Consider the following 19,814-nt stretch of genomic DNA (forward strand, 5'->3'; position numbering starts at 1 on the left):
TCTGTGCTTTATATTGTTTCTTTTTTAATTCAATAATGTCCATGATTTCATAGTCTATTGCTGAATTTGCTTATTTCCTGTTCAAATAGACTGGGTTGAGGCTTGTAATTGTCAAGTGCCTGTTTCTGTCTCTCTTCACGTCTCCAAAATAATATTTTCAGAAACTTTTAATATCCACTCTAGTTTTCCATAGTCAGGCTAATGTATTTAATATTTGTGTGTTACATATTTCGTTTTGCTGATTGTACAAAACCGCAGATAAAAAAGTGCGAGCTGAGGCAGACAGTACTCTGCCTCACTGAAGGGGGCCTACGAGAGCACACAGGTTCAGTTTGCTGCCGTTCTTCTACGCAGACATAGCGCTGCAATTTCAAAATCAAATGTGCAGCTGCAGTCTGTTCATTCTAAAATTTTGCTACAGTTGAAAGACGAACATGGAAGATATTATATCTAACCTTAACAATTTCTCAAAACTGGACTACTAATCGAAACGGGATCTAATTAATAAAAGAAGACCAACGCCGGAGCTTTAAGATCTGCTTCAAACATCAGGTCAGAAAATAACCCACTCCTTTCAAACTGAGCTGTTTGGCTCATAAATTTGTAAATCTGACTCTAGTGTCAGTGCCTCGCCAGCCATGAACTTCACTGCACGTCACTGGTGTACAAGAGAATACAACATTTCTGGAGAGGTTTGATCGAAAGTATTTTCTATATGGATTGGATTGGTGGCGGCAACTTTTGAAGATTTGGTAATTTTTTTTACAGTAAGATAATGGAACATTAAATCTAAAGGTCAAAGCAACTAATAACAAGAACTAGAGGACACCTCCCTCGGAGAGACAGCCTGGATGTAATTTTGTCTGCTTTCATAGCCTGCATAGACAAGAGGGCACCCTTTTTTCCTCACCAGCTGTTCCGCAGTTACCCTCTCTGTACGAAGCTTCGCCATGAAACCTCAAAAGCTTCGCTGGAACTACCTAAAGCATACGTAACTAATGTCACATGCCGTAACCTATTATTATTAAGATAAATTGACTCTTAACCAGAGCTAGCTTACATAACTAACATCACAAAACTTAATCTATTATTTTAAAGCAAAATTAACGTTTTACCAGAACTAGTTTAAGTAACTAATGTCACATAACTTTACCTATTGTTTTAAAGATAAACTGATTCTTAACCAGAGCTAGCTTACGTAACTAATGTTGTGTAATTTAATCTGTTACTCGAAAGATAGTTAGACATTACAAGGTCCCTTTTTGTCATTTATAGCATTTGAGTGGACACCAGTTAGTTACATTTAAGACTTTACTTGGCCACTTGAGAGCCTGGCCAACTAATTTGAATGGGTGCACAGTGAATCATGAGATATGTTGGGACACAGGATCAAACAATCTTTATTTGCAGCGCCAAATCACAACAAACGTTATCTCGAGATGCTTAAAATTACAAACATAGCAGGTCTAGACTATACTCGGCATCAAGATAGGATAAAATCCAGTCCCCTCTTACTGACAGGACTTGATCTTTTCTCATCTTAATCCACCATGATCATTGCATCTTGCAGTATTTAGCTAGTTACAGCAGCAGGGAAAAACTTCCTTTTAACAGGCAGAAACCTCAAGCAGAACCAGACTCATGTTAGACAGCCATCTGCTTCGCTGAGTTGGGGTTGGAAAGAGGGATAGAGGAGAATAAGAGAGAACGATGATTCCAAAGTAAGATGCTTGACGGCTGCATCTGAAGGGAACAGCATTCGATGCACCGCTGTGATGCAATCAATCTTGGAATGCACTCTTCAAAGGATTCAACCCCAAAATGCGGACACAACTGATATTTTTAAGCTTTGTTTTGTGTATCCTCTGTCCCTGTCAAACTAGCAATTTCGGAGTGAATGTTAAAAGTTCTTATTTTACTGTTGTCTTGGAAATTCTCAGATCTGCCGTGGGCACCCTGGTCAGCCAAACGCTGGCTGCTGTGTTGTAAGAGGAAGAGCTAGGAAAGGCGATTGAGATACAGAGCATTAGCCGGTGTCAGGAGGAAATTAAAGGCCAGATCGCTTTCTTAATCAGAGCACAAGCACAGCGTTAAGAAGGAATTAGGTCGACAGCTGCTGTGTGGCTGCTTACCTTGCTTTCGCTCTCTTCCCTTCCTCACACGCGTACACATGTTCTTCACAAACTCTGTCTTTTTATTTCACTCCATTTTTTCCCCCTAGTCTTACCATCATTGTCAACCACTCTTGTTGCAAGTTTTTTGTTTCCTGCCTACTTCCAGAACTGTTTCCTGGCCTCTTATTCTATGTCCAGTATTTTCCCCAAAAATATGTATAAGGGAGTGATGGATGATAGATCGAGCCGGTTTTTGGTTCTGTTCCAGGAGGCTCAGTAGTCCCCCTGTGGCTGATGGATGAGCTGTCATTGTTGAGCTCTTCCATGTACACCTGAGATGAATGGACAAACAGCAGTGGTCCTTTCGCTCTGTATCCATCTTCCTCTGCTTAGATACATGCTGCTGTCCACATTTGTCCCCCACCCACACACACAAGGCGCTAAGCAGATATGAGACTAATACTTTTATTTTTAGACTGAAACCACCCAATGGCCAATATTTTATGCCATTTGCTGCATTTGTTACTTGACCCTTGATGCTGAAATCTGGCAAAGATTCTGCTTTTTTCTGAGATTTGTGGCAGGATGATCAAAAGAAGGTTTGTATTGTTAATACAATAAGAGATGCCTTAAAATAAATACCAGAATAGGAAACCAATGTGATTCACCCCTTAAATACTTATCTAATAATCAAATACAAACATTTACATACCAACTCCAATAGTTGACTTCATTTGTAAAAACTATTATGTGGCTATTAATTTAGGGATATCTTCTGCTGCAGATACTGCAGCTGACAGGACAATGCATGCAAAAGCAATGCCAGGCTAAATCTACAAAACATCAATCTAAAAGATTTTTAAACTCTTAATCTATGTTGAAAATGTTTGGCCCCACACATGATGACAAACAGATTTAACAGTTTTATTCTCATAGTTTGTGGAGTGCAATGATATAGCTATTAAAGCATACCACACACTGAAAGATTCTGTTCACCAACAACCAAAGTCCTGACTCTCAAAACTGGAGTTCTCTCAAAATCTCCCACGATCAAACGTGACTTTAGAGGAATCAAACATTAGCTACCTTCTTCTTTTGAAAAGAACACACATACAATAAAGATAGAACAAATGAAAGATAGAGAAATCAAGCGAATCACAGATGTGTGTGATGTTATTGTGGACGACTGGCGGAATAAACACACTGCGGTTAATCTACCAAACAGACACGTTCAGCATTGCAGGCCCTCCCCCCTAAAAGTCCTAGGGCTTTTACAACCCCCCCCCCCCCCCCCCCCCCCCCCCCCGCAGGGGCTTTTCAGGGGGGAGATTATGTACCCCTGAACTAAATTTAGACCCTGGGTCCATCGGTCGAAACGCACGTAGTTCAGGGGTAAAGTCCCTAGTTCCGGGGTAAAGTTCCTTCGGTCGAAAAACGCCTCTTGTCATTTCAATTATCACACATTTCACAGGACAGGTAGAAACACTTGTGTTGCTGCCACAAGTCAACAAGTTGGTTCTCTTTTCCTGACGCCCATCCAACTTCATACTTTGGGGCTGTGATTTGATGTGCTTCCATAGTTTTGTTCCAGAAGACAATCCACAGAGTGCATGCTCGGCTGTCCTCAGGGTTCCCCCTACTCAACCGGATACTTGATGACAAATACTGAACATGTTTAATATGATTTCACATCTGTGCAAATTGGAGGAAGTGAAATCACTTGTACACACCTCACACCACAGCAACATCTGGCAAGATAACCTTTAGGATCATCAAAATCAAAATGTGGGACTTTTTTTTATAGGAAGGGGGAGTCAGGCCCAAGTTCAGCTCAATTATCTTGTAGGGTGAAAGCAAATTCTTCCAGTCCATGTTTGGACATGTCCTTTCAAACCATGAAAACAGAATGTTGGTCACTTAGGTCAGGAGTCACTTCACTTTTCAATCTGGCAAATGCACCGTATAAATTTTAATTTGTTGCTTTAATCGGTTGAATCAACTGGAATGACCCTGAGCCTGATTGCCAGCTTCTTTGCTGTGACTTCAGTTTTTTCTTTTGGCGGCGTGTTTAGACCATGTCTTAATGACTGTAGCAGGACTCCAAATTCAAGCATGGATTTAAAGTTTGGAACTGTGGTGTATTTGCTGAATAAAATCCTAACCATGATCTGTAATTTGGTATAAGTATGTATTCTTTTTAAAGGGTTTTGATTGGTTAGAAAGACTGTTGGTTCAGAAAAATTAATAATGAAATGTTAACGTTTTTATTACATTGACATTCAGTGTGTATATTTATATTAAAATTAGGTCCCCTGCCTTTTTTTCTTGCATGTTTTGGAAAGAGTTGCTTCTGTGAAAAATCAATACATTTGCTGAGTCTGAATATATTTTTGGCTGTTTTGAATTCAGGAGGGAAAATACAAAAATACTTTATTTGCACCTGCTTTTGAAATATAAAACTACGGCTTAAGATCTTGTTTCAGCAGTTCCTTACAGACCTTACAGATAAAACAAACATGTCTGACACTCACAGGTAAACAGAGACACCACACCTTGCCCTTATGAAGTCAGTTAGATACTTAGAGTCCATATTAACCGACATCTCAGTGACACATGGGGGTGAAACTACTCTGTGTCCTCTCCAAGGGGGAAGCTTTAAAAAACATTTAATTAGGCTTTTGGCAAGGCCTCACTTTTAGCCTGGAGGTGTTGGAGGAGCTTTTACAGACTTCATCCCTTTCAGATCCGAGCAGATTAAACATTCATGGGAGCAATCAGTCGGCCCTCTGCGCTTCTCTCCTGCTGTACGACTTCATCTGCAGTTAGCGTGTAGTGTCACGTTCATGTAGGTTTATGTTGTTGAATAAAGCACTTATACAGTATGCATGCTGTTTTGCGGTCTCTCTTCCTATGCTAATGTTTTAGTGAACTGTTTGCATGTGAAACCTAAAGTTTAAAGTGTATCATTTAAAATAAAAGTGTCTTGGGTGTGTTCGTGAACCTTAAAATCATCCTGTTTGGTGGTGCCCAGAGCCGGCCTAGAGAGGTGTCGTATGGGAAGGATAGAGCAGGAAAGGCGGAGGAGGTTTTTGGGGGGGAGGTGGGTTGGTAGGGAGGGGGGCAACAGATGGTACGCCACGCTGCGAGGGACGTCGGCTGCCACGGGTGGGGGGGAGGTGGGAGTGGGGGCAGATAAATGGGTGTGGGAGGGGGGTACTTTTTTCCCCAAAGTGCCAGCAGGGATGACGAGGAGGGGGAACTGGCTGTACGAGTGTGTGCGATTGCGTGTTTGCAGGAGCGTGCCTTGCGTCTCCATGTGTGTGCTCGCATGTGTGAAGTGAAGGAAGAGCCTTAGTCAGACTTGAGTTTCTCATCAAGTGAGGTGAGAAGCCTCTGCCCTCCATGCTACATGCCCACTCAGTGTTTGTCTGTGGACCTCCAGAATTTGAGAACTGAATGATGACTCCCCTAGTACAAGACTGTCTGAAAAGGATGCTTAAATTACTCATAACCCAGTTGTTCAGTTAGCCTGCCCCCCTCACCACCTCATCCTCTACGACACCTATGCATGCACAGACGGCACACATGCTCACACACATGCACATAAGCGCATGCACCAACCCCCAATTACACTGGCTGCCTGTAAACACACCAGCTTCAGCGGTATATATGGTGCTGCCTATCGAACAGATGTTGTGGAATTTAAGATGCAGAAGCACCCCCACCCCCCCCCACCCCCCCAATCCACCCAACACTCACACATTTATAAATACACACACACATGCAGACACACAAACCCTCACTGTCTCCCTCCCCCCCAGCTGGCCCTGCCATGAACGTGCCATGTGGCGCTCCATTCCCCCTGGCACTTCGACTCTGGCTGTGCCAACTCTGCCGCGTCTGGCCGCCGCCAACTGGAAAGACCAAGAAAACAGCCGACTCAAAGTGGACTGTTTCTTTGTGTTTTCTGGTAGTGTGTGTATGTGTTTACCTGAGAAGTACAACACTTGTTCTGTCAGCCATTGTTGCTGTTATCTAGGTAAAACTGGAGAGGAGAATCAGATGTTTTGTTTTCTCGCATGAAAAATGACTGAAATATCCTGATGGTTAGGTGGAAGATGGGAATTAGTGTGTGTTGTGTGTGTGTCTCTATTAGATAATTTGTGTGGCTCTTTGTATGTCTGTGCAGGTGTACAGTGCACGCATCATGCACAGCATGTCACACTGTCAGTCCTGCACACGCTGCTTGTGAATCCACTTGGGAATGGCGGTGGAATTCGTGTTTCCATGGAGATGTCCAAGCTCATCTGTAATAAAATTCCAACTTGAGAGAGATTAATTCAGGGGAAAGTGTTGATTTATTCATCCTGGTGGTGGATACTGATGCACTTCCTCATTCGCTCTGATGTGAGACTGTGACGGACGCCTATTCGCCGACTGGTTTTAAATTTTCAAACCGCGTCACTGTTGGAGTGTAGCTGCTAGTGTGCAGTTCAGTCTTTGCCAAGTTTAAGGATAAGACTAGTGAAATGTCCTTTTTTTCAGGGTCAACATATCCCATTAAAAAAATCTACTTATAAATTGATTCTTCTAATAAGTACTGCATGAAACCCTGATATAGCTTTGTCTTCAGCACCATAAAACTCCATTGTTCCCCAAAAAACCATTAAAAACACATCAATGAGCCTCAAAATTACACTGCATGACATTTTCCTTCATTACAAAGAAAATTTGGCACTGTGGTTCATTTCAAGTCAATCCAACATTTACAGCCCTGCTGCTGCTACATTGAGTCTTCCACATTAAAAGAGAAAGAACTTAATTTATCCATGCCCACTGACATGAATGTATTCTTTTTGGTGCTCAAACAGCAGGTAAATAAATTATATTACACAGCTAAGGAATACATCTGTGGGATGATTTGGCAACACTGTGGTCAAGATTTGGTAAAGTCGCTGATAATGGTGCTGATTAATTTGGGGGAAACTTGAGGTTTGGGCTCTGGTAAATGAAAGGTTTTATTACTATTTATGGGCATATATGTCTGCCGGTTGAAGGAGAAGTAATTTGAATAATAGTAAAGCACAAGACACCACTACCATTCTCATACTTGTGTCTTTAAATGGCAACACTCGGAGCCACTGGTATCTAATAGAGTTGTACAAGATACCCTTTAGTGTCTAAATTAGATACAACTGGCTTTCAACTGGCTCCAATGCAACCCATCAGGGGCTATATTAGCTGCTCAAAGCAGGTTATACATGACAAGATAATCTGGTCAATTTTGGGACCTGGTTCCCCCCTTTTGACAAAACTTAGTGAGTCTGAATATATGGAATGGAAGTCTGAATATATTGATTGAACATCTGAATATATGGAATGGAAGTCTGAATATATGGAATGAAACTCTGAATATTCAGCCTTAATTCCATATATTCAGACTTTCATTCAATATACTCAGTTACATTCCATAAATTCAGACTTGCATTCAATATGGTCAGACTTTCATTCCATATATTCAGACTCTCATTCCATATATTCAGACTTCCATTCCATATATATTTATTTCCTGAATGGCTTGCCATATTCGGTATATACGATCAGACATCTTGTTGTGCGGGGGGAGCCCAGAGGACAGCCGAGCATGCACTCTGTGGATTGTCAACGAAACAATAGCTAACAGGAATGCAAGCTGACCGAAGAAGGAACCACGACAAGCAGCCGTGGCGACAATAGTAAATGCAAAGCATAAAGTTAGGACGTCAGCAATGGAGGACCAGCTCATTGACTTTTGGCAACAACAGAAGTGTTTGTACCTGCCTTGTAAAACATTCCACAATTGAACTGACAAGGAGAGGAGTTGCACAGAAAATGCTACTGCAGTGTATGTACCAGGTAGCTAAACAGCTAGCAATGTTTAGTTTTATGTTTTAGTTTTTAACTATCTAGACATCTGCCAAACTTTCACCTTGAAAGAAAGGATGTTGAAACGATGTTGTGGGACTAAAGGCCAACAGTATTGCCTGTTATGTTTTTTTTTAACTTATCAAAGCAGACTGACTCTCTATAATATGGCTGTATACTGCAGGTTGACTGTTCACTAGGCAACAACTTATTGCAGTAGTAGTTTAGACAGGAACAAAAAGTGGAGTGAAGTGGTGTATAAAGGGAGAAAGGGGTCTAGGTAGCATGGTGCGTGGATGGCTGGTTGGATCAAATAAATGTCAGACATTTCCTTTTAGAAGACCAGTGTTATTGTCACATAGCCAAACCAAAGGTCAACGTGGAGCTATTCATGGTTTCAAATGCAAATGCACCTTTAGGATAAGGTTAAAAAATGTTGATCTGTGTTACAAGTTGTAAAAAATGTTAGAATTTTTATTAGGCATTATATTATCATCAGATCTCTTAACTCTGACAAATTTCAATAGCAGTACGAGCCTCAAAAGTTATGAAGATACACACTTAAGTGAGGTCAGAGCAAAACTTTGGTGTGACACAGGTAGGACAATTCCATCCAACTGACTTCCTTTGACTATGCCACTCTAACAGAATGACTTTCCTTTTGCTCCTTTCAAAACAAATTGACCGCTGGAGATCTTTGGCACAAATTTTTCACACCAGTTTGTCATATTTTGGGAAACTTGCTGTCACATTAAACATGTCCTTCATCTTCGATTTATTCAAGGTCTCACAGCATTCAGTAAGAACTACATCTGGAAAGCTGTTCCACCTTGACATTCAACGTTCTGAAATGGAAGAATGTGTGTGACATGCTTAAAGACAAGCTTATTTAGTGGTTATAGATTGACTTTGGATTGTCACTGGATAAAAACAGCATTAAGGCTCTGTCCCCCGAGGTGCAGTGCTTGGACTTGGTGATAGGGGACAGGAGATTTGCATCTGATGATCTGAGGCGGCGAGATGGGGAGTGATGTTTGAGGAGGAGAATACTTATGACTTCAATCTGAAAGTATTGATTTTATACATTAACATACACTTGTGACATGCAAACCTTTTATTGATCTCCCCCACATTTAACATCTAACATGAGTCACTCCCAAGCAGCAACCTCCGGTCTAAAAATATGAGTCCAATGCGGAAGTGTTAGAAGCTGCAGTTCATCGAGGATCCGCTTGAGGCTGGCTCCGGAAGTACCGGAAGTCACATACACATGAATGGGGAAAAGACGATCTTTGCAGCATTAATAAACATGTTTACAGCCTGGTACAAAAGATGAGTGTAGTCTGAATAGCTAATTTCTCGATGTCCTCTCACTGTGAGGGGGGTGAATTTTTTTCTAATTCGGTAATTTAGAAGATATTGAGATTACTAGTCTTCCAATGAGAGGCACAGCTGCCTGCAGGAACACTGCAGCTGTTGGCTAGGAGGCTCAAAGCCCGCCTCTTTACGTCACACTGGCTCGACAGAAGCAATATGTCTGCCGCAGCCGATTGGTCTCAAAACAGCTCTTCAGAAACAGATGGGTGACGTCACGGATCCTACGTCCATATTTTTTACAGTCTATGGTCACTCCAGATGATGGTGCAATTCTGCCAATTCACACAATTTGATCCAAACCTGCACCTTGTTTTTCTGATTTTACAATTTTAATCAATCTCCACAACTTTTCTACAATAGGTTTCCTTTTTATGTGTCTGATGTACACAGCCAGTGCACAATTAGTACAAGTGTTTTTTAGGGATGGGTGATATTATCGCCCCCTGATATTATCGGCCGATTTTGACTTAAAAATGTAATATCTGGAATTATCGGTATCTGGTTTTTATAACCGATGTTTGTTTGGTAGGCTTTAGCAATTCTGAGCCTGCATGAACGCAGCATGGGACGTTTACAGGCACACACTTGATCACGTATAACAACAAATACAACAACGCGCTAGACTCGTGGGTTGCTAACCGTGGCTAACGAGCTTGCTCGCCCGTTGCATGAGATGTCCGTGGTCTGGAACTATTTCCAAGTGTCACCTACGAATCATAAATTTGCAATTTGCAATGACTGCAAAGCGTTGGTTATGCGAGGAGGAAACAATACATCGAATGTGATCTCCCATCTCAAGAAGAATCTTTCTTGTTTTTATGTGCGCTATTTTGAGAGAACAGAGCGATGGAGCCCAGTTTATAATTTAATGATTTTATTATTTGCCAAGTTATGGCCATTTCCTCATTCATTGAACTTGGAACAAAAGATGACTATGTTTGTTCACTACTCTGGACTGAAGATATGCATCTTCCTTGTTTTGATATTGTCTATAGTGTTGTTTGAGGCAAAATGTTTCTCTCTAAAATCTCTAAAAATAATAAATATGGCAGTGCCATATTGGCACTTTTTTCCATAACTTAAGTTGAAGTTGTTCTCTTATTTTGCACAAACAGTGTACATTTGGAAAGCCATGTTGCATTTACTGTATGCATCAAGTGGGACATAACAATACAATTAGGCATAATGTGTTAATTCCACAATAGGAGATATGTTATGTTGTTACCATACAGTTTTGGTGTAAAAAGCCTGAATATATCGGTATCGGAAATTAAGAGTTTGACAATATCGGAATATCGGATATCGGCAGAAAAGCCAATATCGTGTATCCCTAGTGTTTTTCAATGTCTTCAAATTTTAGTTGTCGTCTTGACCAAAGAAATTGACTGGAAATGATGAAGAGAAAAGGCTCATTCTTTTAGTTTCTTTATTTAAAAAAGGGTCCTAGTCCCATCCAGTTGATGTGCAAGGTGTTGCACTGAAAAAAAGTCTCAAACATTTCATATTTCCTAGATAGCGGCTTCTTAAATCAAGCATTTTCAGCAGCAACAATCCCAAAGAAATCTTTCAAAATCCTTGAGGTACTGCTAGATAAACACGTATTTTGGATCAACAGAAGTTGGTACATCACCTGCAGAAGTGGTACCATTCCTGAGCTTCTGTTAAGTTCCTATAAGCATCCGTGTTTGCATATGCATGACCATGTGTTCCATACAAACATGTCTCTCTGCGACTCTCAAGTCTCTCTTTAATTCAGTAGATGACCCCCCCCCCCTCAATTCCCTCCTTTACCCCATGTGGTGATGTGAAGTGAGAGCTCCTCTCTTCACTCCTCTTCTGATAATCTCTCTTAATCTGAGAAAGCAGGCGTAGGCTGATATGTCAGGGCCTCATCTCAAGGCTGCCACTGGGACGCACACTCCATTTTGTTTACGTCTTCTTAGAAGCCAAAGAAGAGGGGTCGCGGGAGACGGAGGAGCAGACAAAAAAGAGAGAGGAGAGAGGGTGAACAGAAGGTGGAGGAAGGGATGTAAAGGAAGAAGAGAGTTACTCAGGGGGAAATGTTGCACAAATGAATGAGGGTGTGATGTATAGATTTCACTTCTGATAACCAACATGAGTGAGTCATAATTATGTTAAAAACAATACAAACCAGTCACCAGAACATGTTTGCTAATTGTTAGTTGTATACGTGATACACTAAAGCTCCTGAAATAAAGCTTTGACCAACACAGTGTTATAAACAGAACTGTGTTTATAAATAATTTATGAGAATGCCCTGAATCTAAATGCAGGATTATGCAATCGTTACCATGCAATAACAAATTACAATGTAGACATTTCACTTGGTAAAACATGTTAAGAACCATTAACAGTTGACGTATTAACCCCAATGCTATTAATATAAATATATTCACACGTTTTTTCACACCGTAGCTAAGTTGCCACAGTGTCTTCCTGCTTTAACCATGATCAAAAATAATGATGCCACTGCACGCTCCAATAGTGCAGTTCCCTTTTAAAAAAAACTCCCAGAGGGAGCAGACTCAGCTTAATGGTTAAGTTGCGTGTCCATATAGCGGGCAGCCCGGGCTCAATTCCAACCTGTGGCTCCCTTCTCGTATGTCATTCCCCCGCTCTCTCATGGTTTCCTATGCTATCCACTGTCCTCTCCTCTATGAATAAAGGTGTTAAAGGAATGAAAATATCAAAGTAGATTTTGAGCCACCATACAAGCTAAGCATACAGGTGCAGCTAATCAGACTGAAAGCTGAAACCACAACACAAATCTGGCAGAGCATTAATTTAGAATGTGCACAAGCACCACCTGTGGATGAAACTCCAATCTCACTTCATTTCTGTGATTACAGGGGAGACATTTCTGTTGTTTTAGTTAGTTTCTTGGAGCATTGCTTACTATAATGATGACTGATGTGTCAGTTTTCTCCTCATGTTCCTAAGTTTTCACTTTCACTTCTTTGAAGTGTAAAGCACTCGGCCTCCTACCTGTAAGTCAAAGCTTCAGACCACACTGGTGTAGCTGGGCATCATTTATTTAAATAATAAATCTAAAAGCTAAGATTGTATAATACATTTCATCGCATTCATTGGATCCCAAAATCAAGACACTAGCAAAAGCTGCCTTGCATTGCTAAAATGGACTTTGCAAGTGTTTTCAAATGCAAAATAAAGGAATTTAATGCAGACGTTTAAGAATATGATTAATCACAATTTTAAAAAATTGTTTTGGAGCCCTTGTTAAAGTTGAGCAAATTGTGTGTTAGACAGTTTAAATCAGGGGTGTCAAAGATATGGCCAACGGTCTAAAACCAGCCCACCAGAGGCTCCAATCAAGCCGGCGGGATGACTCTGCAAAGTTAAAAAATTACAGAGAAGACCGTAACTGCAATTTTTCAATAAAAGTAACCACTATTTCAAATTGATCCTCTGGGGGTCGCATAAAATCATAGTGCTGACGGAGGACTATCTGTAAGCTTGTCACAGCAGGAGCTGTGGATCCAGAATCTTCGATTCTTAATTAGTTGACAACATCCCTGCGGCTTCTTCATTATTATAATCTATGTGTTTTTCAGTCAAGTGAATGTGGGCTGTGTGTTTGGTGTGTTCACAGCAGGTTTCAGAGCTTAAAGAATATATTATTTGGCCCCACTATTAGACCTTTCATGCCGAAAAATACAACAGCGTTTCTTTTGTTGTAAAAAATATAGTGAATTAAATGTGAACACTTAAAGAATGTACTTGTACTTTCTTTGCACTAAAACAAAAGGAAACATTTGGAGTTTTCATTATTTATAGGTTATTATGTTATGATTTTACTGGTCCTGCCCACTTCAGATCAACTTGGCTCTATGTGGCCCCTGAACTGAAATGAGTTTGACACCCCTGGTTTAAATACTCAACTTGAATCACCAGTAAAATCAACATGATTCCAGCCATACTTACACTTGCAGTGATGCTACTTAAACAGAGGCATCACTGCAATAATTGCTAACTGCTTTACCAAAGCCTGTGCAGTATTGTACTTTTCGTAAAAGAAGCAGAGCATTAGATTTTTTAAAAAATGGTGGCATTGGTACAGTTAATCTAAAGTATATTCACAAAAGCCTTTAATGATCGGCTTTGATTATTCCCTTCAAAATATAAAAACAATACATGTTACAGTAGTGTGCTGTAGTAGAGCTGCACTGATAGCTTAGGAAATACACCACAGTGTTGAAGGGGTTGATGTGATTAAATTCAGTGCAGCGTAAAGAGAGAGTTCAAAGTGGAAGGTACTAGATAAGTTATATCAGCTCCTTTGCACAATTCTTCAATTTGAATAGAAAGGGCACATACTTGTCTCTCTCCTACTCAGGTGACTCCACTGACTTTTTGATAATTGTTCCTTTTAGGGAACATTTTCATGGAGTCAATTATTTTCTTTTTTTTGTCACTGCTCCTTTAGGAGGGTTTTCACGTAATGCTTGCTGCTATGTCATACTTTGAGACTTTTTGAAAAAAGCTATGGCCACTTTTGTTTCTATTACATTTGCAAATAAGAAAAAGTCTCAAACTTGAAAAATGTTTGCATGATTTTTGTGGGGAAAAAAAAACGTACCAAGAAATAATTACAAATATAATAATAAAAACTGATGGGTATAGAAAAGACACTGCTACCTAAAGAAAAGAACAGCTTGTCAGCATGTTGCTATAAAATTTGTGTTTGTGTACTGGATCTAAAGCCACCATTTTTTGAATAATTTAGTGCCCCTGTTTGATTAAGGACTACATAAACTGGGAAAACAGGTCTTGCATATGCACAAATACACACATGGTCAAACACACACTTCGAGGTCAGACCCACACAAAGTCAAAAACCTGTGGGAAGCTGCGAAGTCGAGGCCAGCGACTAAAGACATGCATGTGTGTGTTGTGAGCATCTGCACGTGTGTGTGTGTGTGTGAGGGACACTGTGGTCGTCTGTGTATGTGTGAGCGAGTGTTTAAATTCAGTGACAGCTGTTCATTAGTCCATTACAACCCCACACTGCTGATTCCTCAAAGCAGCAGAAAGAGAGACACTGCTGATGGTGACGGCACCGACTCTGCAGGAAGGATGAGATGTATTTTACACATTAGCTGCAGAAAAGAATGACATTTCCTTTCATTATGAAAGCATCTTTTAGGATTCCAAATCTAATAGTCATTATTTAATGTTGGAAAAAGACTAAATGTCATTTAGCAGCTTGGATTTCTCATTTTTTATTGTTGACAAGACCTCATCCAGATGTGCGGTCTGGGCAGCGGTGTCACTTTCACTTTTGGGTTTCAGTTTCTAGAGGTGATGCTCCTTCCTCAAAACTTTTGTAATCCATCCCTTTTATTTAAACTTATATACTTCCACTGTTGTTTTTCCTGTGCAGCATGGTGTACATCTGGGGCTGTCTGTATCGTGTGTGTGTGAAATTAAAGAGACATATGGACAGTGGACAGCCTGGGTCTATTCCACTGAACTTTAAATCACATCTGAACACCTGCTAGATACCTGTCTCTCTGTACTTACTGTACAGGCCTGAAGGTATTGGGTAGTTGCACTTGCGCACATTTATTCCAACTATATTGGCTTTACAACATAATCATAACAAAGTAACTATCCTTTATCACACTTCCTGCTGAACACACATTTATAAGAGTTTGTGCGAGGTGATGGCAATCAGAGCGAGAGACCTGATGTAACATAAAAATGAAAAAAGAGACAGATTGTCTTCATTTTTCTTTACTTTCCTCTTCATCAGATCCCTATGAGAAAACTTTTTTTCACCCACACGTCACTCCACATTTGAAAATAACTGTATTTAACTTTGCTGACAGCTAACAGTGAAACATCTATATATGCCCATTGTTTCTTGAATGCTATTTTAGGCAGAGGCGACAGCTATCAATGAAAAACGGCTGTGCTGTTCTATAAAGTCTGCAACCAGAATAATTCTGTAAGCTACATGATGAAAATTGTGAATATATTTTTGTTTTTGTCTAATGTTGAGGAAAATAAGTCACATTGATCATGAGTATTCTTGTCACTTTTTGCATTTGACACTATGGTTTACAGAAATGATATTCCATCCTGTGAAACATATGAGTAGAGCTTAGGTCAAAATATAGGTATCATAAAAGTATGGCCACTTCAAAACTACTTGATTAATTCAGGGGAAATGTATCTCGTCAGATCTCCTGGGGAATCTGCATCTTCCATGTGAATGATTCACTTTAAAGCTCATTCAGATTAAACCTGCACATACTATCATCTATTCCGAATATGCCCATAACGTCACATTTAAAGCTTGGCATTAATCCTGGAAATCTACTGTTCATATAAACCTAACACATACAGTGTGCGGCAACTATTTCACACTCTTTCATCAGAAACAGTGTGATGGCAGCGACACAGAAACATCCACACACAAAACTCACTATCTCACATTTGTCCTGTCCTTCAACACTTACTCAATCCTCACATTATATCCAAGGTAGCGTTTCATCTCTTTACATTTTAACCTAAATTATATAGATTAAGATGGTTGATAAAGCTATTTTACTTAACCTTTGACATCACCTGCATCAGTTCACAGTACACCCTGCTTCATAAACAAAGTCAACAATTGCATATTATTTTGTTTAATCAGTCATAGCTTGCATTGAAATGATAGACATACAGTGAAAGAAAGTAATTCAAAGGTGGGAACTGGAATCAGTCTGTGTGTGCATGTGGGTTACCAGCGATGGAGGAGCTCAGCGAGGAGGGTGTGATGTTCTTTAAGAAGTTGTTAGCTAGAAGTGACCATGTGCCATTAGTGAGAAAAACTGTAGAAGAAAAAGTGAGGAGAAGAGGAGAAAAGGTGAGAGGGAGAAAGAAGTGATATGCTGGGACTGGAAAGTGCTGTGCAGGAAAAAGAAAAAACATGGTGCAAGTTTGTGAGTGGGATGTAGCTGGGACGGTGAAGATTGAGGTGTGGGGTGGGGGGTGGGGGTGGGTTTGGGGGGGATTAAAGGGCAAGGAGAGGAAGAGGGAACAAAAAGAAATGATGATGCCAGAGAAGGATAGGAGACAGAGGGAAAGAGGGGAGAAAGAGGAGCAGAGGAGCGAGGGCAATGAGCTGGATTGAATACCATCTGACAGGTCCAGCTGGGAGTTTGCCCACCCCGCAGCACCGCAAAACCCCTCAATATGGAGGCCAATTACTGCTGCCCGCGTGACCGTGGCATGGCAGCATCAGAGACGCAACCCTCCTCCTCCTCCTCCTCTTTCCCTTTTCCTCTTCCTCCCCTCCTCGCCCCCCTCCCCTAAAAATAAATAAATAAATAACACTCCCACCATCTGTGCAGAGTGACAACAACCTCTATGCCCAAGCTGTACACTGCGCATACACACACACACATTTGGGGCAAACACACATCAAACATGACAAATCCTCACTCATGCGCATGTGGGCTTTTTATACCCCAAAATCAAGTCTGTGAGGCTTCCGAGTTTTTCCTCTCCCTTTAGTTTTTGAAATTATTGAGAAACACAGCGAGGTCTGATTCTTTCACACCTTCTGCATGTTTTTATTACTTGTAACACACAAAGACAGTTTGTCACACGCAGGGCATTCTGGGAGTATACAATCGCACACTTTAACACACACACACACACACACACATGCCACCATTGTTCCACAGATGCAGTGGAATTTCACCTCATCCCTGCTTCATCTCTGTGTTTTGCAGAGCTGGGCGTGGCGCTCAGGGTGATTGTGATGGTGGGAGGATGCAGGCAGACGGGATAGGTGGGTGGGCATGATGCAGTGGCACCTAAAGCCTATTGAGGTGAAGTGACACCCAGATTTACTTGTATGTGCACATGGGAAGCGGGTTTTAGTGATGGTGCCTTCAGGGGACTGTGCAACAAAAAAATATCTTTTTCTCCAGCTTTCTCCTGTGTTTTGATCGACATACACGTTCACACACAGCTCAGACTTTATCACTCATCTTGTATTATAAAAATTGTTGCCCTAATGTTCCACTACATCTGATTCTCACCTCCTTTAACCTCCTCCTCTGCACTAAACCGCTCTCTGTTTCGACTATGACACTGATTATTCCCCTGAAAAAATATTTCAAGATTAATCCCACAATAATTAATCCCATAAATGAGCACCTAATCTGATAAATGGCAGTAAAAACTCTCCAGATGGACATTTGTGTACAGTAGGCCTGGGCCTGCTCTGTGTTGCTGTATGTCTGCTGAGCTGTGGTTGAATTAGATGGTGTCAGACGTTTTTTAAAGCACTCAGATGGAGCCCTGTGCGGGATTATTTAATTACAGTAATTGCATGGTATTTTCTAAACACTCATTCGAACAATTACACTTGAATAGGATCCCAATTAATCGATTTTATGGGCTTTAGTTACGTCACGTAAGCTCATTTGGCACAGATATTAGAGTGACCGTTACATTACATGATGATGACATCAACCCACGTGCGGGTGACATGTGTAGGCCTATTTAATTTAATATCTCTAAAGTAGCCTATATGAAATAGGACCACCTCAAATTGAATAAATAATATTTAATTAATTTAGTTTAAGATCATGCAGGTATATTGAGGTTTTAAAAAAAAGCTTAATTGATTTTTAAATACCTTCTCACGTCATTTCATTTGTGTAACTATGAATATTTAATGACAGCCTTATTAGCTTATAATAAATAAACAAGGCAGAGTTTATCATTAATAATTTTGGGCTCTGGAGAAAATGTATTTTATTTTTGTATCCAAAATACGACTGGAATCACAGAGTTTATACGTATCAAATAACTATATTTGAGCTTTTCTCAAAGCCTGCAGAAAACCAGCCTCTCATCAGTTTGCCGTCTTCTCCGCAGTCTCGTGCTAAAGTGCGTGACCGGAAATAAAATAGAGGTCTCTTTTTGTCCAGTGCCGCGTGCGGACACTCAGCCTCCTTTAACGGTGGAGAATAATGAACAGATGCTGAGTGAATTAGGAAAGAAATACTGGGTCCCTCCCACAAGGGCCACTTTGGCAGGGGCCGCCTGGCTGCCACGTGGCGCAGCTGGCACCGGGCTCAGTTGATGGTGGTGGGCTTTTGCTGGTCTCTGGCTTTACTGGTGCTCAGACATTTAGCGACTTGGCACGAGCTCCGCCATGAAACCCCTCTGCCAGCCGCCGCCCCTTCTCACTTAGAAAAGTCCACCGACTCACTGAGAGGTTAGAGCCGAAATTCACATCAGAAAGGCGGATTCGAGCTTCACCTCCGAGACCTGATCTTTACCCGGGACATGGATCTTCAATAGAACAATATCAACGCAGAGAGACTGAAATATGAACACAAAGTATATCTAATATTACATGAATATTCAAGTACTTTATTCTATACCAAAACATTTAAATGTTTAAATAGATAAAGCAACCATCCACTCACACAAGTGGCCGCGTGACCGGGATTCCTCGACTGTGATTATCCAATCAAAATGCGTTTGATCGATTAATGAAATGAAAGCCGCTCTTTTTGGTAAAATGTTGAATGAAAGCGACATGTAGTGAATTTAATCTTTACCTTAAAAATGATTATATATTGTTAGATGTTGTAAATATATGTGGCCAATCTACAGAACTAAAATAATGAGCCGTATTAGATGCAAAATAAGTTTTTCCACTTACAAAAAATGTATATCCTGAAAATACAGTATCCAAGTAAAAACAAATATTAAGAGGCAGTTATGAAACTATAATGTTTTTGTAATTGCATACAAAAGCTGACCCCAAAAAAGTAGGGCTATATGCCACATAACTGATGCATCTTTAATATTAAACGTGTGAAGGTTATTTGGTCTATATAAAGAAAATAAAAGCTGTAATTTGATTTGTCTAAAAAAATATATGTAGCCTCATCTTCTAAATATATATTTTAAAAAGTTTTCACTTTAGTTGAAATATGAAAAAAAAATCAAGTTTTTAAAAAGCAGTTATTTGCTTTTTTGCCCTTGATGATCACCAAATTTGCAGCCTCTCCAATTACAACACCATGCAGGCTGTCCCCTATGCTTTCTCTTAATTTATTTTTGGATGCAGTAACCATTTGGTTCATTTATTTCATCTCAAATGAGAAAGGTGTGTGTGAGTGTACTCGTGTGTGTCTATCTTGTATTCCCTCCTTTCAAACCCACAGGCAGTTGTAACCTGTGTTACACCTGCAGCTCTGTCACCAGTGTTCAGTCACACAGGCCTTTTGGGCAAAATCAAATCAATGTAAAAAGAAAATATTATCACTGAGATAATTCAAGATTTGTGTGAGGTAACACCTTGCCATAGAATTTGCTCACATGTCCTCTGGTCCTTCCTTTTTCTCTCTCGCCGGGGTC

The 19,814-nt window shown here is 40.4% G+C and overlaps 1 long non-coding RNA gene across 1 annotated transcript in view; it reads left to right on the plus strand.

Moving 5' to 3' along the window:
• The window catches only part of LOC117829719, a 31,945-nt gene that overhangs the window by 11,973 nt on the left and 158 nt on the right, over positions 1-19,814 (plus strand). Inside the window, exon 2 of the long non-coding RNA XR_004634678.1 lies at positions 17,162-17,260. This is a non-coding gene — a long non-coding RNA (uncharacterized LOC117829719). The remainder of the gene's footprint in view (positions 1-17,161; positions 17,261-19,814) is intronic.

The sequence above is a fragment of the Notolabrus celidotus genome, chromosome 18 (assembly GCF_009762535.1).
Source record: "Notolabrus celidotus isolate fNotCel1 chromosome 18, fNotCel1.pri, whole genome shotgun sequence".
Lineage (NCBI taxonomy): Eukaryota > Metazoa > Chordata > Actinopteri > Labriformes > Labridae > Notolabrus > Notolabrus celidotus.